Source organism: Bos taurus, chromosome 4 (assembly GCF_002263795.3).
Source record: "Bos taurus isolate L1 Dominette 01449 registration number 42190680 breed Hereford chromosome 4, ARS-UCD2.0, whole genome shotgun sequence".
Lineage (NCBI taxonomy): Eukaryota > Metazoa > Chordata > Mammalia > Artiodactyla > Bovidae > Bos > Bos taurus.
The window spans coordinates 96,197,153-96,223,690 of NC_037331.1; the positions used below are offsets into that span (position 1 = coordinate 96,197,153).

The 26,538-nt window shown below is 48.5% G+C and overlaps 1 protein-coding gene across 1 annotated transcript in view; it reads right to left on the minus strand.

The window, feature by feature from the left end:
* PLXNA4 (plexin A4) overlaps nucleotides 1-26,538 on the minus strand; it is a 482,520-nt gene that overhangs the window by 408,892 nt on the left and 47,090 nt on the right. The window lies entirely within an intron of this gene.

Genomic DNA, 26,538 nt, shown 5'->3' on the forward strand with positions numbered 1-26,538 from the left:
TGTATCTTCCACCTGCCCCTCCCCACCCCACACACACACACCTAGCTCTGCTCTCTTCCCTTCTCTGTGCCCAGGAGCCCTTACATGTGCAGGTTCCTTGCCCTTGGTCTGAGTTAGGTGCAGCAGAGTGAGGATAATCAGCAGAAACCCAGTGGGAAGGGGAGAGGCTCAGAAGAGGGGAGGTGGGCTGCGTGTATTCGGCCTCCCCATCCCCGGAGTCTGTGGATTGCCTCCTATCTGCCTCCATTTGGTCCTAGGGGAGATAAAGGGCCTCCGTGTTTTTGGCCCTAAACACCGCCCTGCCTCTGAGGAGGCACCTGGTCAACAGCTCCTCTATTAACCTTTGTGCCAATGACCTGATTTGCATGTAGGATGCTTCCTACTAGGACCCTAACTAGCAGCCTCCTGATGTAAGAACCTCTGACACTCCCACTTTAGAGCGGAGGGCAGGTATCCAAGATGCACAGGTAAAAGCAGTAAAGGTCATCCGACATCCCTGGGGATCCTGTGGTTAAGAATCCACCTGCCAACAATGCAGGGGAGATGGGTTTGATCCCCGGTCCAGGAAGATTCCACGTGCCTCAGAGCAACTAAGCCCCTGCGCCGCAACTACTGAAGCTCTTGCACCCAGGGCCCATGCTTCTTCAGCAAGGGAAGCCACTTCAATGAGTAGCCCATGCACGGCAACTGGAGAGTAGCCCCTGCTCACCAGCACTAGAGAAAGCCCATGCGCACCAACGAAGACCCAGCATAGCCAAAAATAAATAAATGTTTTGAAATGCTATATATGTATAAAACTATACTTGAATAAACTGACTCATTTTTTAAAAAAAGCAAGAGAGCCCAACTCACACGTGCATGGAAACATCATACATGCAAATCAGGTCACTGGCACAAAGGTTAATTGAGGTCCATGCTCTCGTATTGTCCTGCTAAACCATTTCAGTTTACCCCAGCCGGGCACAGATGGGAATGTCCACCAGTGACGGCTTATACACAACAGATCAGTTCAAACAACCCTTCCTCGGGGGCTGTCCATTACAGCTCCAGCCCCCTGGGTCTGCACCTACTGCAGGGGAAGGTTCTCCTTTGCCCCTCCCCCCCACCCCAATCCCTGCTGGTCCGTGCAAGAGGCCAAATTAACAACCCAAATCCCAGATCCCTTCACTGCGTGTCAGCAACCCGGTCCTCTGGGTCTACTGCCCAGCTCTGAGCCTCGATGTCATTTTAATGAGGCAGATCTTGGCTGCCGCCCATAGTGAGGCCTCCTCTGAGAGGTTTTCATTAAAGGCAGAGAACAAATGCTTTAAGAAATGGTCAAGTAAATAAATAAATAAACAACTCCCTGTGGAACAATATAGTTTTCCATCCTAATGGTCTCATTCATTTCTATTCAAGATGCCTTTTGGCATGCATTTCCAGAAAATGGCTTTTCATATTTCTTCCAGTTTGGGAGAAATCTGGGAAGGAATGGCCTACGTCTTATTCAGGGACATCTCACCTCTGTGGAATTTCTTTCATTCTCCCCCCAGTCCCTGCCCAAATAACTCAGAAACAAGCTGATAGGAAGAGGTAGGTGACTGAGCCAAAGACCCATCCCCCATCCCAAGCAACTTGTTAGTTACTGTTAATCTCTCAGTCATGTCAGACTCTTTGCGACCCCATGGACTATAGCCCAACCAGGCTCCTCTGTGCATGGAATTCTCCAGGAAAGAATGCTGGAGTGGGTAGTCATTCTCTTGTCCAGGGTACCTTCCCGACCCAGGGATCGAACCTAGGTCTCGTATATTACAGGCAGATTCTTTACCATCTGAGCCACCAGGGAAATCCCAAGCAGAGAGAGTGCAAAGTCCTAAATGAAATCAACCCTGAATATTCATTGGAAGAACTGATACTGAAGTTGAAGCTCCAATATCTTGGCCACCTGATGTGAAAAGCCTACTCATTGGAAAAGATCCTGATGCTGGGAAAGATTGAGGGCAGGGGAAGAAGAGGGCAACAGAGGATGAGGTGGTTGGATGGGATCATTGACTCAAAGGACATGAGTTTGAGCAAGCTCTGGGAGATGGTGAAGGACAGGGAAGCCTGGTATGCTGCAGTCCATGGAGTCCAAAAGAGTTGGACACAACTGAGCAAATAAACAAGAGACGAAAGAAGAAAGTTAAACAGACACTTGACATTGTCAGCAAAGGTCCCAGTGAAAACCACAAATCTTCTCAAAAAAAATCAGAGGAGGGGAACTGGCAGACAGCACACCCAGGACCAACAGCAATCCTGTGAGCAGATGACCTTCATCTCTTCCTCCACAAGGCAAACATGCGCTCAGGGCACATTCCAAATGAGCAAGATACTGTGGATCCAAGGATGGCCAAGGCTGGACCAGGCCCTGGAAGAACCCTGAGTCAGGGGGGTGGATACCGCCAGAACCCCAGTTACTCAGATGATGGAATGTTAGATGATGGACTTCAAGAGCTCAGATGAGTACAGCTGACCTCTAACCTGGGGCAAGGGGAACAAGGAGAAGGCTGCAGGATGCCTCAGCGAGGCCAGGGCATTTGGGCTGAGCCTTGAACTTTGAGAGGACCTGAAGAGCTGGAGAGGAAGGGCCTCCCTGGGGAGGGGTCCTTGGAGCCACAGCGAGGGCACCCTCAGGGTGCACACCAGGAGGCGTCTGTCTGGAAAACACGGTTCGTAAGAGTCAGAAGGACATAGGGTGAGAAAGGGAGCCAGGACCTTGTCCAGGTGTCCCTGGGAGGTTGAGACTAAAATACACGGTGTCGGAGAAAAAACTTGGGAAGAGCTTAGGTCCTGCTTCCAGAAAGGACCTCCATGCTCCTGTCGGTTTAACCTTTGCTGAAAGAACTGAGTTTGGAGCTGAGGCCTGTGAGAGCTCCCTGGGAGCAGGGGGTACCTTGTTCATTGGTGCGTCCACAGCGCCAGACCCACAGCTGACATGGAATGGAGACTCAAGACCTTTTTCTGGCTGGCAGGAAGAGGGCTGGAGGTGAGGAGGAGCATCAGCATCTGTGTATCACTTACAGGACCCCCGGCCCCAGCCAAATGCTAGGAGACCCATGACCTCACTCATCAGACACCTGTTGGCTGGGGTCAGAAGTGTTTGATTTGCTTTGCAGGTGAGGAAGCCAGCTCAGCAAGAGCACATGGCTCATGGCTCATGGCTCATGGCTCATAAGCTGGCAGAGCTGAGGCTGAAACCCAGTGTTGGTGGTGGTGGTGGTCTAGTCACTAAGTCGTGTCTGACTCTTGAGACCCACCAGACTCCTCTGTCCATAGGATTTTCTAAGAAAGAATACTGGAATGGAGTACCATTTCCTTTTCCAGGGGATCTTTCCAAACCAGGGATCGAACCTGGGTTTCCTGCACTACAGGCAGATTCATTACTGACTGGGCTACCAGGAAAGCTCAGGTGAAGCCCAGCATTGTAGTACTACAAAAGCTGTCCTCTTTCTAGGAAAGCGCAATTCCAGAGCCCCCAGAAGTCAATTTTATTTACTTATTTATTTTTAAATTTTGATTCTTTCCAGTGAAAGCTCTTATCAAATTTGTTACACTGCTTCAGTTTTATGCTTTGTTTTTTTTGGCCATGTGGCATGTGAGATCTTAGCCCCCCAAATAGGGATTGAACTCGCACCTCCTGCATTGGAAGGTGAAGTCTTAACCGCTAGACCACTAGAGAAGTCCTGGAAGTCCATTTTAATCCATGTTAAGTTCCCACACACAGAAATCCCAATACATCACCCAGCAATACCTCTTCTAGCTCTGTAGGGGCAAAGCAAAGCCCCTGGAACCCCCAGGGCATAACCTCACAGGTAACGCCCATCAGGCAGGCACAGGTATTTATTTCTAAAAGCAATAATGACTGGAAAGTGCCTGGCACACAGTCTCTCCCGGCCCCAAGTAAGTGTTTCTTATGTGTGGGTTGTTGTGGATGTTGCTGTGTTGTTGTTGACAAGACTTTAACAAGATTAGAGGGACTAGGATCAAAAAATACCCAAAGGTACCACCTCTGTAAGTGATGAGGGGTCAGGATGGTTCATTGTGAATTGCCTGTGCACATCTAAGTATCAGAATCTAGAAGTTTATCTGAAAGAGATGATCCATTTGGACAATTCCAACCGCTGATTCTAGAGACAAGAAAGCTGTGACCCACAGATGTTAAATGACTTGCAGGAGGTCAAACAGTGAGCTCACAGTGGGGATGGGGTCAAGCTCAAGTCCCTGGACTCCCAATCCAGGGCTCTTCTCACCACCCTTGGCCTGTCTCCCGACTTTACCTGAACCCCTTCAGCCTTTGTCTGGAGGAGCCTGCTGTATGGGTGCCATGTGCTCTGCTGGCTACTGCAGCTCTGAGAACACCGCTGCCAACAGCCAAATTCCAGCAGGGTTGGTAATCCTCATTCCAGACAGGCAGGTGCGGGTCAGGCCTCAGCCACCAGCCTTCTGGAGGGAACTGTCAACAGTCCCTGTTTTGGAACCTGCCGAGCACCAGGAAAGCGTGCCTGCCACAGCCCTGCCTTACTGTACCCACTCACGGGCCCATAAGCCAATCAACAGCTCTCTGGTTTGCAAGAGGCGAGATGAGGAAGCCTGTAATTATAAATTTACTGAGCAGAAAGGTGCCAGGCCTCATTCCCCATCTTCTATTAGGCACTGAAATGAGACACAGTTATGCATCTCAAACACTCGTCACCCTCATCTGAGGACGGCGAAATTACTGCGCCTGGAGAGGGGGGAACCCACAGAAAACAATAACGTGTGATAGGAATAACCAGCCTCTCATTTCACACACCACGAAAGAGACTGATTAGAAAACAAATAAGAGAAATGGAAGAGAATGGGGGAGGTAGGGATGTGAGCTCTAGGGATGTGGAGGGCCCCAGCTTGCCTCATCAGAGACCCCACCCGGTGCCACCCAGGGGTGAACCAACTGCAGCCCTCCCAGCCCAGGGCCAGACCCAAAGGTGGGTAGAGTTGCCCACCTGCCCCCGCCCAAGGCTGCCTCAGGCTGTCCGTCCTGGCAAAGCTGGATTTAATCCTGGTAAGTGAGGACGTGACCTAGGAAACCCCCATTGAGATTCCAGGTCCCATCTGCCATTTCTCTCTTGGGTCATCACTCGGTTGATTTGAAAAACCAAGTATTGGAGGTGGCATTCAGCCCAGTTCAGATGCTTCAAGGCAAATAATGAAGCCGAGTCACCCCCAAATGGCCCTGAAGGACTCAGGAACTAGGAAGAATGAGAAAGGCTCAGGAAGGTGGGACTGAAAGATTCTGAATCAAACCCAAACACGCTGCTGTTTTCCCCCTCTTTGAAATCAAATTTTAATTCTAAATCATCTCAGGAGAGGTGGGACTCATTTTTAGAAGCTGATCATCATTTTGATTAAAGAAATTGGGGCTTTGTTTTATGTGGCACGTGGTGAAGAGCTCAAACTAATTTTCATGAAATAGCATCATCTTCTCAGATTCTTGAGTGGCAGAGAAGAAAGTTATTATAGAGTAGTTTAAAAATAGCAATTACTGCACAAAATTACTTCTGAGTTTACAAAGTGTTTTCATATATATTACCTTGTTCTGACTGTACTGTGCGTGGCAACCCTGTTAGGCAGAAGAAGTATTTGTAAGTAGGCAGCCTTTACAGATAAGGAAACAGATGCATGAGTAGTTATAGGTCCTGGCTGGGGTCACACCCAGTCATACTGGGACTTGGAAATCTCTTCAGGTCTTCCTCGGTGGCACACAGTACTTCCCTGAACCTCTGAACAGAATCCTCTTGTCCTCAGGACCTTTGCTATGGAATAATAGAACATCCAGAAAATGTCTTCTGGGATGGCGTTTCAAAAGACAAATCACAATCCATCCTGAGTCTAGAAATCAACTGAGCAGGCCACATGTGCTCTTTTTAATGAAATAAAATCGAGGAGAAAAATAAAAGCATGTCACATTTAGGAAGGATAAAACTTGTGTGAGACTGATGTTTCAGCCACGTAAGTGCATGCATGAGTGTGAAGTAAGTCTACTTCCTGCAGTCGGTCACTGTCATGGTAACTATGATGTGTCCACTTGACTGGGCCATGGTGCCTAGATATGTGGGCAAACGTCATCCTGGATGTTTCTGAGAGGGGTTTTTGGATGCGAGTACCATTTGAATCAGTGGACTTTGAGTGAGGCAGACTTCCCCTATAATATGGGTGTGCAGCCACCCAATCAGTTGAAGACTGACTCAAACAAAAGCGTGACCTCCCCAAGGGAGAGGGAATTCTGCAGCCGATGCCTTTGGACTTGAACTACGACATGGGCTTTCCTCTGAGTCTCAAGTCTGCAGTCCTACTCTGCTGATTTTGGACTTGGAGCCTCTATAATTGCATGACCTAATTCCTTAAAATAAACTCCTCTCTCTCTCTATCTACACACACACACACACACACACACACACACACACACACACACACAGAGCTTCTGCTTCTCTGGAAAACCCTGACTAACACAGTCATGATCAAAACACAAAAATTGGAAGACACTGTTAGACACAGTAGACACCTGTTGTTTTCGCTACTATTCATTTATCCTCTAGAGATCCACCCCTTCACCCTTTCTCAGCCAAAAGTTTCTGGGAAAATTAACTTCACCCCTGGTTCAGGGGAGGACACGTCACCCAAGCTCAAACCAATCAGCACAGAGCAGGGGCGGGTCCCAGTGACTGGTTCAGGGATGGGCACTTGGTTGGATCAGAATCTCTGGGAGGCAATAGACTTTGGACGGGAGTGCTGAGGGAAACATTCTAGGTCTGCCATTGGCTGTGTCCTTGGAGAGGGGCGGGCTTAAGAACTCTGGGCACCATCTTGTAACCAGAGGGGTTGGAGAGGGGCGGGGACCCTGAAGAGAAGGAAGCCTAGTCCCGGGAGAGCAGAGTTGAGCCAGGGCACGGAAAGTCCTGAGTCCCAGGTCCTGGTGATCACACAGATGTCTAGATCACGTGCACTGAAGCCGGCTCTATGCTTATACTTTCCAGCTACAGGAGCCAAAAATTCCCCTTTTATATAAGCCAGCGAGGGTTCTGGCACTTGTTAATGAAAGAATTATGACCCATACACAGAAAAATCCAGCCTTCCAGCCAAAAGAATAAGTGTCTCTCACCACATCCTCTCTAATAGATTGTCCTTTCACAAGAAGTAATCATGCCTGGGTCCCACTGCCCCAGAGATAAACTAGAATTTTGCTAATATAATGAGTGTGTGTGTGCATGTTGACTTTCATAGTCCATCACAATGCTCCCTGTCTGCTAGGCCTTTGCCTTGAAGGCCATGCTGACAAGTCTCTTGGGATCTTCACCTGTCCACACCCCCGTGTCTTCTGCATAGGTGGTTACCTGGCCTGGGATGACCACCCCAACCCCTCCCCTAAGGCCTCATTCTTCTGATGAATCATGTCTGACCCTGGCATTGGTCTAGGACAGCCCCTCACCCATGTGTTACTGCAGGAACTCAGGTTAGTCTCACATCCCACAAACGCTGTTATATTTGCCCATTGATGCTCCCCCTTCTCTAAAAAATATGAGCTTCTGGAGGTTAGAAATTACTATGTATTTTTTGCCACTATTCTCTTCTATTTCAAGCCCAGAGCTGGATACATGGTTGGTATGTCATAAATGTTTGGGAATGCATAAATGAGTGGATGGATGAATTATGAATGAACGAGTTGATGAGTGACTAAATGAGGAATGAATGACGACTTCACAGAAGAGTGTATGAGACAGCAGCTGGGATTCCCCTACAACTGAAGTACCATGTAAATCTCGATGCTGAGCCACTTAGGCCAAACTCACAATGCTGACTTTACCCACTCTAACCCAGGGCATGTAGCTACTTAAATAGCCTATTTTGTCCATTAAAAACATGCCTTCAAATGCAATGGGAAACTACATCTCTCAGACATGGTTTACAATGGGAGCTGCCAGTCCACCAAGTGGAACATCATAATAGGTTGCCTGGCATCCACAAATTAGACTTGAGGACCATCTCCCTACTCAGCAGAGGAACTCAGCACAGACCATGTTGAGAAGAAAGAGCTGGGCATGAAAACTAAACTGCAGCGAGGAAAAGAGACAACACAGGAGACCCAGTTACTGGAAGTCAGGATGTGTTCGTTCATTCGGCCAATGAGTGTTGATGGAATATGTATCACATGTGGGGTTCTGAGCTGGGTGTCAAGGACTATAGACACTCCAAAGCAGAGAGCAGTAGCCCTGCTGTCTGGTGGCTAAGGTATACTGGACCCTGTAGCTTTCCCCTTTGAGCTTGTCCACAGTCACTGGCAAGCTCTGCCAAGCTCTACCTCTCAGTCCCACCTGGTTTCCTAGAAACCAAGAACTTCATCCTCCTTCATCCTCCTGACGGGGCTACACTAGAGGTAATTCATCTCTTGTGCAGGTGAGCCCAGGGGGGACAGGAAGCTAGCTATCCACCAAAACGGTATGCTTCTCCATCACTGCAGCTCCTGATGTAAAGCTGTTGATAAGAGATGCCTACCAGCTATGGTCTCCCTGGCCTCTCTGCATCCACATGGCCTCCAGGTGTGACCGCATGACTGGTGAAGGAGTCATGGTGACACTTTCATGCCAAAACAGGTAAGAAATGGCTATGTGTTCTCTAAAGAGCCTTTCACCAGCTGAATAAAGAGGATTCTGAGGCCCTGCAAGATCATGGAGCCTCAAGATGGAAGGACCCACTGACCAACCACAGACATCCAAGTCAGACAAGAAATAAACCATTCTTCCTCCTGAGAAATCTGTATGCAGGTCAAGAAGCAACAGTCAGAACTGAACAAGGAACAACAGACTGGTTCCAAATCAGGAAAGGAGTACATTAAGGCTATATATTGTCACCCTGCTTATATAACTTATATGCAGAGTACATCATGAGAAATGCTGGACTGGATGAAGTACGAGCTGGAATCAAGCTTGCCGGGAGAAATATCAATAACCTCAGATATGCAGATGATACCTCATTTATGGCCGAAAATGAAGAAGAACTAAAGAGCCTCTTGATGAAAGTGAAAGAGGAGAGTGAAAAAGTTGGCTTAAAACTCAACATTCAGAAAACTAAGATCATGGCATCCAGTCCCATCAGTTCAGTTCACTTCATGGCAAATAGATGGGGAAACAATGGAAACAGTGACAGACTTTATTTTGGGGGGCTCCAAAATCACTGTAGATGGTGACTGAAGCCATGAAATTAAAAGATGCTTGCTCCTTGGAAGAAAAGTTATGACCAACCTAGACAGCATATTAAAAAGCAGAGATATTACTTTGCCAATGAATGTCCTTCTAAGCAAGGCTATGGTTTTTCCAGTGGTCATGTATGGATGTGAGAGTTGGACTATAAAGAAAGCTGAGTGCCAGAGAATTGATGCTTTTGAACTGTGGTGTTGGAGCAGACTCTTGAGAGTCCCTTGGACTGCAAGGAGATCCAACCAGTCCATCCTAAAGGAAATCAGTCCTAAATATTCATTCGAAGGACTGATGCTGAAGCTGAAACTCCAATACTGTGGCCACCTCATGTGAAGAACCGACTTATTGGAAAAGACCCTGATGATGGGAAAGACTGAAGGTGGAAGGAGAAGGGGATGACAGAGGATGAGATGGTTGGATGGCATCACCGACTCAATGGACATGAGTTTGAGTAGACTCCAGGAGTTGGTGATGGACAGGGAGGCCTGGTGTGCTGTGGTCCATGGGGTGGCAAAGGGTCGGACACGACTGAGCGACTGAACTGGACTGAACTGGGACAAGGCTCTGAACTGGTGGACTTGTGTGTCCCAACAGTTGGCACCAACCAAATGAGCACAGAACACAGCCAGCACACAGTGTATCTCAGCTGGTTCCAATCCGAAACTGGTACCCGGGAGGTTCTGTTCCTTGGAGTACATGACCCCAGGGAAAGTCCTCTTTAAGTGTCAGTAGCTCCCTCCTTGTTCCCAAAACCAGACTGCAAGTCACCAAGCCCAGCGAGGTGGGAGAAGGCCATGCCAGTGTCTCCCTGAGGCAAAAAATCTTCATGTTACTCTCAAGTGGTCTTTCTGAAGTTTGGGACCAAGGAGGCACCTTATGTGTGTGCAGCTGGGAGCAGTGGGGGGACTGGGGACACGGCCCAGGTCCCCTTTCTATTTCACCTAAGAAACACCAGCCAGCTACTGACCCGAAATAGTAAAATGGACAAAGGTCTTTGTAAGATTCCTCCTCCAATTTGTAATCAATGCATTCAGAAGAACACCTTCAGGAAGTAACTGGTATTTTTTCCTGTTTGCATTTCTCAGTTTAAACTCTTGGTTTCTAGAAGAAGGAGCCATGAATTGTGATTTTCTTTCTTTTCCCAGAGAATTATTTTTTTCATAGAACATCTGTCCCTGCCTTCTAGAAGAAGACACGATGGTTATAGCGTCCCCTGTGCGCTGCACTGCCAAGTCCTGGCCTTCGCTGCTACCCCTCTTCCTTGTCGATGTCTCAGAAATGACTGCCGCATTCATGGGAGGAAGAGCACTCCAGGTGTGGGTGTCCTAGTGCATTCCATCACTACCACTGGGGGAAAGGTCAGGTCAAAGGAACTGTCCTCCCAGGAGGAGGTCACAGCGCTGTGACTAAACAGTCTCCTATGCAGGGCTGGTGGGGCGGGGGCGTGCCCAGAAGGGTCAGCCTGGTTGTAACCCAGCACAAAAGCAGAAGGCAGCAACAGCAGGGGCAGGTCACAAGCCCAGGGATCAATCCCTCTAGTCTGCTTTTGCTGTGCTTCTGTTTCTTTGAGCAATGAGAAATGTGCCATCCGTGGTCAGGGAAGGGCTAGAGAAGGGCATAAAAGGTACGGAGAGGGAGACATGGGGAGCCAGGCCCAAGCTTAGAGTCTGGCTGCCAGGCAACCAGCCCGGTCCCCGGGAAAATCAGCACCAAGCTCAGTGACTTAATCCTTTACTTCCCAGTTTATTAGACAGGGTTGGGGGAACACGATTACCATGGACAGAGCCTTTGCAATCAGCCTGGAAGAAGCCCCTGCCAGAGAATGAGCCAGAGAGCCGCCCCCATTCAGAGATTAGGTCCGTGCTGGAACCCTGAGGCCCCCATCTGTGGTTTCCCCTCCCCCAGGTCTCCCCTCCTTGGCCTTGAGGGAGCCCCCTCCCAGGGTGCAGAACCACTTGTTCCTGGCCAAGTCCGCCATTCCCAGCAGAGCAGAGTGGGAGCTCCAGTGAAGCCCAGGCAGCCCAATATGGAATGCTATTATTACACCACGGCAGTCCTTTATATTCTAGGCGCTGTGCTCGGGCGGGGGAGTCGCTAAGCAATGAGTCTCTTTACTCCAAGTCTGGCTGCGAGGCTTTCAAAACACAACACTCTCAGTAGCAGCCTGGGCTAGGAGGACACAATTGTCAGCTTCTTTCCAGGGTCTCATTTAAAGGAAACGGCCGGCCAGGAACTGGGGGGCAGATGTCCCAAGCTGACTTGGTGTCCATGTGGTCACTCTCTCCCATCCCAATCCTTGGTCTTGCTGGTGAAAAATGCCCTGTCCAGGGGGGCTAGCTCCCAGTTACTTCTGAGCGTCCCCACTGGCCTGTGGATATGCAGAAATGGGGGCATATCATGGGAAGATGTTCAAGACACCCCAAAGCTGTGACAAAGGGAGTATTTGTTGTCACTTTTGCTGCCCCAAGGTCTGGGTAGACATTCACATCACAGATAGGGGTCTCGGGGGCCCACCACAAGCTGGGGACAGTCATCGACCCAGCCAGGCCCACCTCAAGTGTGTGGCCTGGGGTGAAGTAGACTGAAGGCTTGCTTTGCTGTCTGATCTTCATCTAAAATGGAGGCTCCCCCAGCCACCCATTCGCCCCTCCCCTGAGCCTCGCCATCTTCTCGCCCTGGACTCCCAGGAAACAAAGTGACATCTTGTGGGCTTCAAGCTAGCGAGCTCCTCTCTCTCAAGGCCCTTCTCTCCTTCCACGGTCTCAGGAAGAGGCTGGATCTTCTTCGTTCACAGCAGTTGACCTATCAGCCAAGGTCACTCCTAAGAACGCCTTTCTCTCTGAATCACAGTAGCAAGGATGCTACAGGCATCAGGAATGGTCCTTCTCGTTGGCCACAGTCCTGCTTTCTTGATGCCTCAGTGTCTCCATCTGTAAAATGGCATTTCTGGAAACAGGGTGCTGAGTCAAGGTCACTCATTATGCTTCTTTTGGACTTAATTCTAGACGGAGTGAGAGTGAAGCATTTCAGGCTGCGTGGAGCACAGGCTGACACTGATGTGGGGAGAGATCCACAAGTGGCCTTTGCCGTGAAATGGTGAGGGTGACGATGCCCAGGGGTGGGTGTTCACTGCAAAACTGAAGGCTGGTGCTGAAGTCTCTCTCTCGAGTCTCTTTGCATCTTCACTTGAAGGCTTTGTAGTGGCTAAAGTTGTGAGGTGCTTTGGGAAGGCCCGCTGGTCGAGTCCCACGATCTGGCCCTGGAGAACTCAGGGCATGCAGCTGTTAAGCCGGCTTCCATCACACTCATTGAACCTATTTTCTCTCTCTCAGTAAGGATTGCTGGAGCAGGACACACTGTCAGCTCAGGCATTGGCCAATTCACTGAGTCAGACTCTAGAGAGCAAGTTAACCCTCCAAGGAGGGGCCTTCACTGCTCCCAGCCTCTGAGGACCCCAAGTCTCTCGACAGTTGAGTGAAGAATCAGCAGGAGGCCTCCAAGTTCTGAGGCTCCCCCACCCACTAAAGGGCTTAACCACCACCCCACGATAAGGACATCCTGCCTATTTCATCTCCTATCTTCCTCAAGAGGAGAAAATTTTTAAAAGAATAGAAATTCCTCTCTTTAGATGGCTGGAAATCTCTCAGTAGACTTTTCTAACTAAAAAAAGTCAATAGGTTTGGAAAGGATGCTAGAAGCAGGTTGCCAGGGGGACCCAGATGGGAATCCACTGTGCTCAGATCCTTGCACTCAGCATCTCTCCCAGGTACCACTCTGTTCCCAGAATGCCTCTTCCCACCCAGAGCATCAATGCCAGCTCCTTCAGAGCAGCCCTGCATCCCACACCCTGACCCCCTGCCTTCCAGCCCACAGGGTCTTCCTGCTGACAGGAAATGAGTGACTCCACCCAGCAGGGGCAACATGAGGGAACAGGCCATTTGGAGCAGATTTAGGCTAAATAACTGCACTTCTGTGTCACCTAATGTCTGGTGAGAGAGCTCTCTCCCTGGTCCCGTCCTTGTCCTTGTCCTCCTCCTCCCTTTCTTTTTCAATCCCCCAGAAAATCAGGAAGTGAACAGTTGTCTCCCTTGCTGGTCTATATTCATGTAATTAGTGCTATTTAATTCCACGATGAGCCAAAGCTCATAAAATACAAAACACATTTCAGCTGCGTGCCGCAAATCTTGGCAGAAATCTCCCCTGCAGCCGGAAGCCGAACAGAGCTATATTCACTCCTTTAAAAAAAAAAGTTCAGAATCGACTGGAACAAAGTTTGGGGACCAGGCACTATTACCTGTAAACAGACAAGGAGCTAGCAAAATAGGGTATTTGATATCTTCAAGTTTGGAAATAATCTCTATCACCAAGGCAACACTGAATTTTTAAAATATTTGATCAAGTAATGGTAGTATTAGGAGGCCGTACCTCCTAAGCAGGAGGTTCTTAGCCCCGCACTCTCTCCTTATTCTCATGGGCTTTAGGTGTTTGGGTCCCAGGCAGTTGGGGGACCTGAGCCACCATCTCATCCTGCCCCTCCCACCTGCTGTACACACTTATGAATCAAAGGACCAAGGAGACCTGTGGGTTCTGGCAATGATTCTCCATTAACTAACACAGTCTTATCTTCCAACTCCTTTGCCCCCGCCCACCCCACACCATTTTGCTGAGACCTCTCTCTATTTCCATATTGGTGCCAGCAACATATGAACAAGGAGAAGGAAATCTGAATCCCCATTCTGCTGCCATTTCTCAAGCGAGGCACAGAATGGCAAAGGCCCTCCAAGACCATTCTCCAAGGTGCCCATCACTGCAGACGCCACACAGCATGGGTCTCAAAGAGTCCACCTCTGCCCCCACATCAAGGTCAGGCCCTCTCGCCAGCATTCCCGAGGGAGCCTGGTCCCTCCCATAGCACCCCTATGAATCGGTCAACCCCTCCTCCTTCTCCAGGTGACAAGAACATGGGGGGCAGGGTGCTGGATGGCCGGGGCAGGGCCAAGCAGAGGAAGGAATCCTGTTGGATGCTGCTGACACCTCATTTCAGGACCTGTTCAGGACCTCCTAGCTGTGTTACCAGGGGCACAAGAGTCCAAGAGGTGGATCCAAGGTGTGATAGAGGATCAAACCCACTGTGAAACCCCGGAGACCTTGAAGTAGACCCTGCAGCTCTTACGAATCTGCTCTGCACATCACTCAGTGGATGGAACCATGCAATGCTCCACTCAGAGAGAACACGTGCCAGCACTGGCCAACCTCCTCCTCTCACACGGCCTGAAATTCCACCACCATCACCTCTTGTTTGTGGGTTATATTTGGCTTTCCACATTCTCCTTCATATGCAATCAGCCCTCATGACTCCAAAAATATATATCCATCCCCATCCAACCCATTATTATTACTGGCCAGATGGGGACACAGAGACTCAGATAATTCCATTAAGTTCCCAAAGCCCTGCTCTTCATATGTCTACAACTCAGGTCTTCTGATGGACCCAACACTTCCCTGTAAACCACAAGGCCACCCATCAGAGCCATCAATGAGGGTGGCATGTCAAAAGTGGGGTAGGGGATAAGTTGAGAAGATAAAGATGACGTGACCAATGCAGTGGTTAGCTGGAAAGAAAGGGAGGCCTCCTAGCCTGTTAGAGTATAAACAATTTTGTACCGACATGACCTCCATATATTTTGACGGCTTGCATGTGATGGAAGGGGACCCTTTCCTTCAGACCAAGGAGATGGCACAAGTAGACAAGTTCTCAGTGGCCAAGGGATGATATAAGGGGCCAAGTAGCAAGCAGGGTGGGCGACCCAAGTCTATCTCTGCATTCATCAACAACACTTAATCAGCTCCTACTACATACCAGAAACCTGTGTTCCAAGGGTGCACAGTGAGTAAGACAAAAGGATCTTTGATGTCACAGAGCTTACATTTAACAGGAAGAAGACGGACAATAAACAGGAAGAATAGTTATTTTCAGAGAGTGTTATTTTCAAATTTTTGAAGTTATTTTTTTTTAAAAAAGGATAGTCATTTAATACAGAATAACTTCGGGGGCAGGGTGTTCCCCAGCTGTAGTGGCCAGTAGAGGTGCCTCCTAGGTGATGCTTGAAGGGGACTTAACAAATGACAAGGAGGAGCCAGCTATGCAACGATCTGGGGACACAGCATTCCAGGGCAAAAACAGAGTGAGTGAGAAACTCTGAGAAGAGGGCAGATTTTGGCAAGGAAAAGGCAGAAGACTTAACTGCCGGAAGGCATTGGGCAAGCAGGGACATGTGAGTAATGGGGTCCGAGGGAAGGGCAGGGGACAGATGACAGAGGACATTCAAATCCAGGGGAGGAATGAGAGTTTCATTCCCAATGGGGTGGGAGGTCACGGAAAGGTCTTGAGCAAGGCAGTAACACGATCAGTGTATCATTGACCAGCTCAGTCTGGCTCCACGTGGAGGATGATTTGAGGGTGGAACAGGTGACCTGCCGGAGCTCCTTGAGGGGTGATGGAGGCCTGACTCAGGTGTTATAGGTGAAAACAGGGTCATCATTGTTCCAGTAGGGCTTACTGGTGAATATGGAAATAAAAGGAATATTTATAATACCACCTTGATTTTGGCCGGAGCACTTGGGTGAATGGTAGTTCCTTTCTACTGATATGGGGAAGGCAAGGCAATGGCAACCCACTCCAATGTTCTTGCCTGGAGAATCCAAGGGATGGGGGAACCTGGTGGGCTGCCATCTATGGGGTCACACAGAGTTGGACACGACTGAAACGACTTAGCAGGGAGGAACACAGAGAAGGTAATGGCAACCCACTCCAGTACTCTTGCCTGGAAAATCCCATGGATGGAGGAGCCTGGTAGGCTGCAGTCCATGACGTCGCTAAGAGTCGGACATGACTGAGCAACTTCATTTTCACTTTTCACTCTCATGCATTGGAGAAGGAAATGGCAACCCACTCCAGTGTTCTTGCCTTGAGAATCCCAGGGATGGGGGAGCCTGGTGGGCTGCCATCTATGGGGTGGCACAGAGTCGGACACAACTGAAGCGATGTAGCAGCAGCAGCAGCAGCAGGGAGGAGCAGGGCAAATAAGGAAAGATGTCAAGAGTTCAGTTTGGAACATCAAGGGCAAGGCTGTCTGCAGAGTCTACATGCTGGGATGGAAGGGAATCATGGAGGGAAGTGGCTCACAGAGAACCCAGCTGTGTGGTCTACATAAAGCATCTCATTTAAATGCTCCAAGTGGATGCTAATGGTATCCTTATTTTCTAGATGAGAAACTGATTCTCAGTACCTAATATGCCTGCAGAAAACCCCAGAGGCATCCTGCTTGCATCAGCCTTTGGTAGAGGCAGAGACTGAACCAAGGGACCTTCGCTGGCAAAGGGGGATGCCAACTAAAATATTTTCCTAAGAGACCTGGCATTTCACACTTACATTTTATGAAAGAAAAACTATCATATCAAAGTTTCCATTTTACTAAAGGGAAATTGCAAATGCTTATGAAGTACAGGCTAATTTGTAAGCTCATAAATTTGTAGCCAAAATTAATAATATTAAAAGAGTGGAAATGGTAAAGGATATTCAGCATCAATCATATACTTCTTAGCAATGAGCTCTCTCTTCACTCTCTCTCCAAGCTATAAAGAGCATCTTGGGCACCCAGTTATGCTAACCAGTGAAAGTTTAAGAAATTAGACTGAAATCAAAAGAATTCAGAATAAGGATAAGACCTTTTAATATTAACTTTTAAGAAAATTGTGGCAAAATCTACATAAGGTAAAAATTTTCCATTTTAACCATTTTTCTTCTTTGTTATTGAACTATAGTTGAGTTGCAATATTGTGTTAGGTGTACAGCAAAATGATCCAGTTAATAGATGTGTGTATATATATTCTTTTTCATATTCTTATCCATGATAGGTTATTATAAGATATTAAATATAGTTGCCTATTTTTTCAGAGAAGGCGATGGCACCCCACTCCAGTACTCTTGCCTGGAAAATCCCATGGACGGAGGAGCCTGGTGGGCTGCAGTCCACGGGGTCATCAAGAGTCGGACACGACTGAGCGACTTCACTTTCACTTTTCACTTTCATTCATTGGAGAAGGAAATGGCAACCCACTCCAGTGTTCTTGCCTGGAGAATCCCAGGGACGGGGGAGCCTGGTGGCTGCCGTCTATGGGGTCGCACAGAGTCAGACACGACTGAAGCGACTTAGCAGCAGCAGCAGCCTGTTGTTTAGTCACTAAGTCACGTCTGACTCTTTTGCAATCCCAGGACTGTAGCCCGCCAGGCTCCTCTGTCCGTGGGATTTCCCAGGCAAGAATACTGGAGTGGGTTGTCATTTCCTTCTCTAGGGATCTTCCTGACACAGGGATCGAACCCATGTTCCCTTGTGTCCCTTGCATTAGCAGGCAGATTCTTTACTACTGAGCCACCTGGGAAGCCCAGGCACTTCCTGTGCTATTCTGTAAATCTTTGTTGTTTATCTATTTTATATATAGCAGTTTTTTAATTCCAAACTCCTATTCCATCCCTACCATCTCCTTTTTGGTAACCATAAGCTTGCTTCCTATGTCTGTGAGTCTGTTTCTGTTTTGTAAACAAGTTCATTTGCATTACTTTTCAGATTCCACATATAGGGGCTGTAACCACTGTAGCCATTTCTAACTGCACAGTTCAGTGCCATTAAGAACATTTGTATTGTGGTGCAACCATCACTGTCATCCATCTCCAGAACTTTCCCTTCATCCCAAGCTGCAATTCTGTACCCATTAAACACCAGTTCACCAAACCCCTCTCCCTGCAGGCCCCTGGCAGCTAATATTCCACTGTCTGTCTATGGATTTGACTACTCTAGGGACCTCATTTAAATGCACTCATACAGTACTTGTCCTTATATGTCTGGCTTATCTCACTTAGCATAATGTCCTCAAGGTTCATCTATGCTGTAGCACATAGAGTAAGACAGTGTTTAATTTTAAAACATGGACTTCCCCTGTCAAAGAAACTTTTCTGGATTTTAAGTAATTCCTGCTCACAGTTGCCATTTCATGGACACTGGTGAGAATGGGAAGAAATGTTGAAATGAGAAAATGTAATAGGATAAATGCCCATGGAAGCTTCCTGAATGAAAGCATACCCCCTAACAACACCTGCAACTCCAAACCTGCACACTTATCATGACATGGCAACACGAAGAACATCAGGCCCTCACAAAGCTTTGCCCTAAAATGGTCCCTGATGAAGCAAGTTTGAGAAACACCAGTCACCCTCCTAGACAGTCAGTTTCCATCTTTGTTGCTGTTGTTTAGTCACTAAGTTGTGTCCAACTCTTTGCGACCTCAGGTGCTTATTATTAAAAGTCCTGAGAAGTCTTTTGACGAAGACACCCATTGAAGGATTATTAACCAGAGTTTCTCAAACATGTTTGACTACAGATGCTTAATACCTATTAATACCTTCCATTGCTTAACGCCTTTTAATGTCTCTAGGAACACTGTTCCACATCCACACTTTGGGAAATGTCGGTATGCTGGCTTCCAGGCTTCAAAATACTGTTCCATCTATTTTCTCACTTAGTCTTTATAAAAACCCTGTCAAGTAGATTGAGAAATTTAAGGTAATTTGCTTCACTCATTAAAACACACACACACACAGCTATCGAGCTTTAGGTCTAGAAGGAAAATCTCCAGGTGAGAGAAGCATCTGGAAGAAGTGGTCTGGACTCTGTCCCCCTGATGTTCCTTTCGGCCAAAAGCCCACTCCCATAACACACTGTGTCCACCATCGTCACAGCCCCGGGACACACAGCATCCCCACTTCTAATCTTCTGGCAGAGGACTACACGGCCGTGAGAACACCCTCTCCTGCTGCCTCTTACACAGCTGAAGTGAAGTGTGAAGTGAAAGCCGCTCAGTCGTGTCTGGCCCTTTGCGACCCCATGGCCTGTAGCCCACCAGGCTGCTCTGTCCATGGGGATTCTCCAGGCCAGGATACTGGAGTGGGCTGCCATTTCCTCCTCCTTACACAGCTGAGAACGGCCACAATTTTCTCTATGATAATATGAAATCTGACGGGGAAACAAAACAAACACAGACAAAGGAAGACACATAAAGTGTGTCTCTGTGAACAAATGATGGGTTTCTGCTTCAGACATTCCTAACTCATTCCCAGGTTCAAACGCCCCTCCATCCTCCAGCCAAAGAGCAGGTTCAACTTCAAGGCTCCTGGCTTGGAAGTCTCACTGCCTCTCGGCCTGTAGTGAAGGCGTTTGCGGTGCCCCTGTGGGGGCTGCTGCTTTGTTTGAGGATAATGAGCCTCTATCTTGGTCTCACGAAGGGGTGACCAAAGTGGCATCAGTCATCCAGGTAAGAGGTGGCTTCCCAAATGGGCACACTTTTGCAGGCAGGACAGGGGATTCCTATCCCTCTCTGGTCCCCAGTCTTTATGCCTAAACTTTAAAGGGCTTCTAATGGCAACCCACTCCAGTGTTCTTGCCTGAAGAATCTCAGGGACGGGGGAGCCTGGTGGGCTGCTGTCTATGCAGTCACACAGAGTTGGACACGACTGAAGTGACTTTGCAGGCAGGCAGGCTGGGATCCAGCCAGGGGTCAAAAAAGGACAGTGGAGATGGCAGTACAGTGCGTGTTCATCTACCGATGAAGAGAAATAAACCATAACTTGGAAATCACAATGACTTGTTACAGTATTTATTTTCCTTTTATGATAGCCAGGCCCTAGGCAAAATACTATTAAAATGTCCAGCTTTGTCTCAACCGTGCTATTAGATATTAATGGGAAGTTGTAAATCCATTCCTGGGCTGAGGTTCTAAGGAAGATACATCCCATCCTTGGGAGCCAATGCAGCTGAAGCTGCAGTTATTAGCAGGAAAAATCCCAATCTCTGGGGGAGAGCAGGATCTCAGTCACCACCCCTCCTCAAGTGGAGGTTCTTCCTCCAGTGCCAGGTCTGAGCAAGGCCATCATTCCCTGACCAAGCAAATCCTGCCAGCACCTCTACCCTCCCAGATCCCCACCTGCCCGCCTCCCTACCTTCTAGATGCTTTGGGGAGGAATTATCCTCTCCATTGAGTAGATGAGGAAACAGAGGCTCAGAGAGGTTAAAGGCCTTTCCAAAGGTCACTGAGAGTGTCCCAGGAAAGGGATGATCAGCAACCACATCAAGGAAGGAAAACACAGTGTGGTAAAGTGTCAAACGGGCACAGAAAAATGAATTGAAAAGAAATGAAGCGATCTCTAAGTGAACAATGAACAAGAGTCAGTCGACAGTGAAAAATCAATAAGGCAAAATGCTCAGCCTGTAAAGATCGATGAGGCAACCAACCAACGACCCGTATTCCCACCTGAATTGACACCCGACCACATCACGGTCATGTTTGTATTTGCCCAAACCAACCCCCCATGCCACCTGCCCGCATATTCCCTGGGTACCAGATTCAACCTCCACCTAGGCGACCCCTGGTGCTGATTCGAACAGCATCTTCAAACATCCCTTGAGAGGTAGCTGATGGAGTTTGCACAGACAGGCTACAGGAAGAAGCCCCTGGAACGAGGAGATAAGGTCACCTTCAGAGAGTTAATTTAGTAATGATAAAGACATCCTCACGGAAGCAGCAGATATCTGCAGAAGCCACCTTACAGGAACTAAGTGTCCCCAGATCACTACTGAAAGAGCAGCAAGCCAAAGTCCACTCGGGGTGACGTGATTTCTTCGTCAAGACAAGAATGTAACTCTAGAAGGCTGTAGTCTGAATAAAGAAGATATTAGCCAACTCAGGGCAGTCGGCCTGGAGTACAGAGCAAACCAGCATGAACTGCTGAGTTTTAATCTCATACCAACCAGGGAGAGAGCATGGGAGTGGCCGTCAGACATGAGTGTGGGGCTTACCCACTGGGAGGAACGACAGCAGTTGGTCACCAGGCTTCTCCATGGCATGGATGATACCAGCCTCCTGGCTCCAATTCCACATTACTCCCTTGAGCCAGCTGAACCCCTTATTCTTTCTTGTTGGTATATCCCCCCAGCTTTATTCAGGAGTACAGCCTCCATAAGCAGCCTCACCTCAGAAGGGGGCCAATCAAGATTGGAATAAGCCAGTGAATCCCAGTCCTAGTGGGTAATCATGACTGGATTAAGCCAATCATGGGGGTCCCCTTCCCCCTGCCAGTAATGAGCTTTGGAACTGCCATGAGACTCAAGCCTGGCCCACTGGACCGAATGGGAAGCCTGCTGGGGACTCCACGCAGAGGAACAGTCCTCTTCCTCACCCTTGGTGAGTCCACCACCCTTGGGGCCATCAACTGCTGCAGGCTTCTCCTGAACGGGAGGGGAGGCATCACTGATATACCCACCGTGGCTGAGCGGAGGAAAGGAAGTACCTGGGGAGGGGGTGACCCATCACCCCACCTTATCACTGGATGCTGAGCCACTGAACAGTCCCACCTGGAGGCACCAACCTGCAGTCGTCTCATGGGAGACGGTCATTCACTTACTGTCCACATTATCCTTTGGGTTCTGTTAACAGCAGCTGAAAGCCTCTCACTGACTCTCCCAGGAAACCTTCAGGTTACACAGGGGTTCTCCAGATACCCAACCACCATGGAGCCAAGAAGGGTATCTAGGAGAGCAAGCATCTTTCTTCCATTAACTAGAACAGACTCCACAACAATGAATGAGGTGGCATTTGTACCTTAAATATCAATATCCCAGAGAATTAGACTGAGTCAGTCCTGAGAATCTCTCCATCTCTGGATACAGACCCTGGTCTATGGTAACTCCACTGTGGGGTACCCAACCCAGAGGCCACTTGCTGCCTGAATGTTGGTGTCACCTTTTTTAATAGCAATTGGCCTAAATGCTGGTGTCACCTTGTTTAACAGCAATTGGAGGGAACAATGGTAAACACATGCCTCCTTCCAGCCCCACCCATTTATATCCACTCAAGTCCCTTATCTACTCTATGTACTTGCATCCTTGTTTTTAAACAAGCTACATCTCTCCTGAGGCTTCCCAGGTGGCTCAGTGGTAAAAAGTTCGCCTACTAATACAGAAGACACAGGTTCGATCCCTGGGTCGAGAAGATCCCTTGGAGGAGGAAATGGCAACCCACCCCAGTATTCTTGCCTGGAGAATCCTATGGACAGAGGAGCCTGGTGGGCTACAGTCCATGGAGTCACAAAGAGTCGGACATGACTGAGCAACTAAACAACATCTCTCTTACCTACCTCACGGTGTTCTTGAGAGTAAAACAAAATCAACATGAAGAATACAAAAGTGTTGTATTTTGGATAAGAAGGCTGTGTGGAAAATCATTTCAACTTCCTGTGCATCAGAATTACTGGGGGAGCTTTGTAAAAAGCAAAGACCCAGGATCCCATCCCCAGAAACTCTCACCCAAAAGATGTGGGATAGATATCAGTATTCTTTAAAAAGCAATAGTTATTCAAAATTAATTATAAAACAATAAAATGTTGCTTTTTAAAATAAGCAATAACCACTTGATTCCCAAGTGATTGCTCTAATAGTGCAGTCAGAGTGGATGAGTACCACTGACAGCCAGTCCTGAGCAGGAGAAGCGGCAAGCCCAGGTGAGGGAAGGGGCCGCTGGACACCAGCCTCCACTGCCCACAGAGTCAGAACACCAGCGGTCTGGGCCCCTGAGTCCCAGATTAGGTACCTTCCCATGATGGGGCAGGGCTCAGGAACGTGCATTTCCAGCAAACTGCCAGGCAACACTGCTGCTGCCTGGGGACCACTGATACACGGACTCGTATTTCTCTTCCCACCACCTCGTGTTTCTCACTTGCTTCGGGGTTATAATCCCCATCTTGTGGGCTGCTGTTGTTCAGTTACTAAGTTGTGTCCAATTCTTTGCAACCCCATGCACTGCAGCACGCCAGGCTTCCCTGTCCTTCACTATCTCCCAGAGTTTTCTCAAACTCATGTCCATTGAGTCAGTGATGCCATCCAACCATCTCATCCTCTGTCATCCCCTTCTCCTCCTGCCCTCAATCTTTCCTAGCATCAGGGTCTTTTCCAATGAGTCAGCTCTTCACATCAGGAGGCCAAAGCATTGGAGCTTCAGCTTCAGCATCAGTCCTTCCAGTGAATATTCAGGGTTGATTTCCTTTAGGATTGACTGGTTTGATCTCCTCACAGACCAAGGGACTCTCAGGAGTCTTCTCCAGCACTACAATTTGAAAACATCAATTCTTCAATGCTCAGTCTTCTTTTTGGTCCAATTCTCACATCTGTACATGACCACTGGATAAACCAGAGCTTTGACTAGACAGACCTTTGTCGGCAAAGTGATGCAGAAACTCAAAATCAAAATCGTGTGTCCTAGAACCACAAAAGAAGCTACAGCCTTGACCAAGAACCTGAGCTTAGTGCTCTGTGCACTCACCAACCACCTCCCTCAAAGGCAATAAATGTCTGAAGGCATAAAAAATGTTTAGATTCATTCCAGTAAAATGTTGAGAGAGATATCTAGAAAGCAACTGGCACTGGTATCAAAATATCCAGTAAGGAGACAGGAAGAGAATAAAGCGGTGATAACTAGAGACCAGTCTGGGGGTCAGGGTAATAGGTGCAAATGTGTAGATGGAATTGGAAGGAATTGAAATGCGGACAACTTTCCCTTCATTCTTGTGAAATGAGTTACCTCTTATCAAAACGAAAAGAAATTTTCTCTCCTGCATTGTCCAAAGTAATACGCCTCTGGGCACAGTGAATTACCTCTCACATGCTCTGTAAGAGTCACTTCTTAATTCTCTACACATCTGATACTCTTCTTTCCTGACTGCTTGTCTGCTCCGATCAAGACACCCTCTTACTTGGGAAATTTCAGTGGCTCCCTATTGCCTACAGAATGAAAGAGAGGCTTAGCTTTGTGTTCAAATACCTCCTCCATCTGGCTTTCATCATTTCACTCGAATAGAACTCCTCTTCACTGCTGATACTTGTCCCATGCTTTCCTGCCTTCACGCCTTCGTCAAGTTGTTTCCTTTGCCTAAGATTCCCTTCTTCTCTCTTCTCTAGCTCTGCCCTTACAAATCTGACCCTGGACAGATTACTTATTCCCTTTAGACCTCAGTTCCTCAACTGTAAAATGGGGATGAGGGTAAGACCTGCCTTCTAGATTGTGATGAGGAATAACTGAGGCAGTTTGCATAAATGGTTACCACCATCACAAAGCCCCCCTAACCTCCAAGCCAAAGGAATCTCTTTCCTTCCCTGAGTTTCCAAAACAATGTGTGCAAATATCAGAACTTATCACTTGAACTTTGCAGTTGCCATCACGTTTATACCTGTATTCACTTGGCAGCTACCTAAGCCCTAATGAGGTGAAGACATGATTCTTATGTATAGTTCAAGGCTCAGAGCTCAGCACCTAACCCACTGTAAGTGCCCAACAGGAGTTGGAAGGATAAATGATCAGTTTTGTGTGACCATAAATGGACCCTAGAATGTCCCTCCCAGTGCTTTCAGCCCCATGAGAGTAGCCACATCCTTGGGCATGCCACAGAGTCAGCAATCAGATGGGGTGAGGCCTCCAACACCCTGATGTTGAAAAGACCCTGCTGCTAGGAAAGATTGAGGGCAGGAGGAGAAGGGGATGGCAGAGGATGAGATAGTTGGATGGCATCACCGACTCAATGGACATGAGTTTGGGTAGGCTCGGGAGTTGGTGATGGACAGGGAGGCCTGGTGTGCTGCAGTCCATGGGGTCACAAAGTCAGACACAACTGAGTGGCTGAACTGAACTGAGGCCTCCAACATGAAAAGATTTAACTCGTCCTGTGAACCAGTTGCTAAGCTTTGGAGAAGGGTCCCCAGACATCCCTGTTCAAAGAGTTCCCCCAAATCCCTAGAGGCCAGCCTCAGCCCGGTTTTCCATCCCCAAAGCATCTTCCAATAATTCAAAGATTCTCCTCCACAACAGGAGTCCTTTGTGCTTACTTAAAACAAAAAACCTTGGCTTCACAAGAAAACCATTTTTCTCTCATTTGATGCTTCTGGGCCTCTGTTCTTCCCGTGCTCTGCTCGTCTATGAAGCTGCTGCTGCCCTGCCCACCTCAGGGAGCTCTGACTCCGTGGAGTCTGGGGGCTTCTCCACACACAGGCTGCAAGCCCAGCAGGCCCCTTCCTCCACCCACTGCCAGCACCACCTCGCCTCCCCTCTGCTTACTGCCTGCCTTGGGCATCCCTGGTACCATCATCCCAGACCAAGCCACCTCCTTGAGCAAAGCCACATCATCCTGGGACTCTGGAACTCTGGCTTGGGCCCACTGCCTGTAGAACCAGACCACTGTGGGTTCTTAAGGACACATTAAGGGGTTCTGTTTGTTTTGGCATCTCGCCAACAACAGAAGCAATGAGACTGAAGGACATTCCTTTGATGGGGGGAGGGTGGGGCCTGCTGGGGAGGGGCTGAAGAAAGGGAGGCTGGGAAACAAAATGGCCGCTCAGTGATGACTGCCAAGGCTGAGCCGACTCAGAAGAAAAGGCCACTAAAGAGGAAGATTGATGAGGGATAAGGGAGGTTGCAGGGGTGAGGGGAGGCAGGTGAAGAGGAAGGGGGAGCAGGAGCTCACACTGAAATGGATAGTCACTGACAGTCACTCAGTTGGGCCCAACTCCTTGCAACCCATGGACTGTAGCCCACCAGGCTCCTCTGTCCATGGGATTCTCCAGGCAAGAATACTGGAGTGGGTTGGCATTTCCTTCTCCAGGGGAATCTTCCCAACCCAGGGATCGAACCCAAGTCTACTACATTGTGGGCAGATTCTTTTCCATCTGAGCCACCAAATGGATAACTGACCCAATGGATAACTGGTCAGCATAAACAAAGGATGCACTGCTTCTCTCTGCCTGGCCAGAAGAGGGATACCTAGTGAGATCCATCAGCAATTCTATTCTTCCCCGACCCTAATCTAGGGCTCCCCAACTGACCGACTATGGGGCCACCTGTCCTACTAATTCCTCCCACCATTAGATGCACTCCTGCTGTAGGGGTCCCAGTAAGGAAGGGGCATCTCCTCTTCCAGGAGAGAGAAGCACGGTCTCCCTATGCTGTGTCCCTGCCACAGTGCAGAGGCGAGAGCCTGGCTGTAAGGGACATCCCCATGGAGACATACACATGCTTACAGACACAAGGGGCAGGGAGGTGAGGAGAGAGCACATGGAGCAGGAAGGAGTCTCCGAGTGAGAGTCAGAGCAAATGGGACAGATGCTAGGTTGGCTGGTGCAGAAGGTGTTTTCTTTTA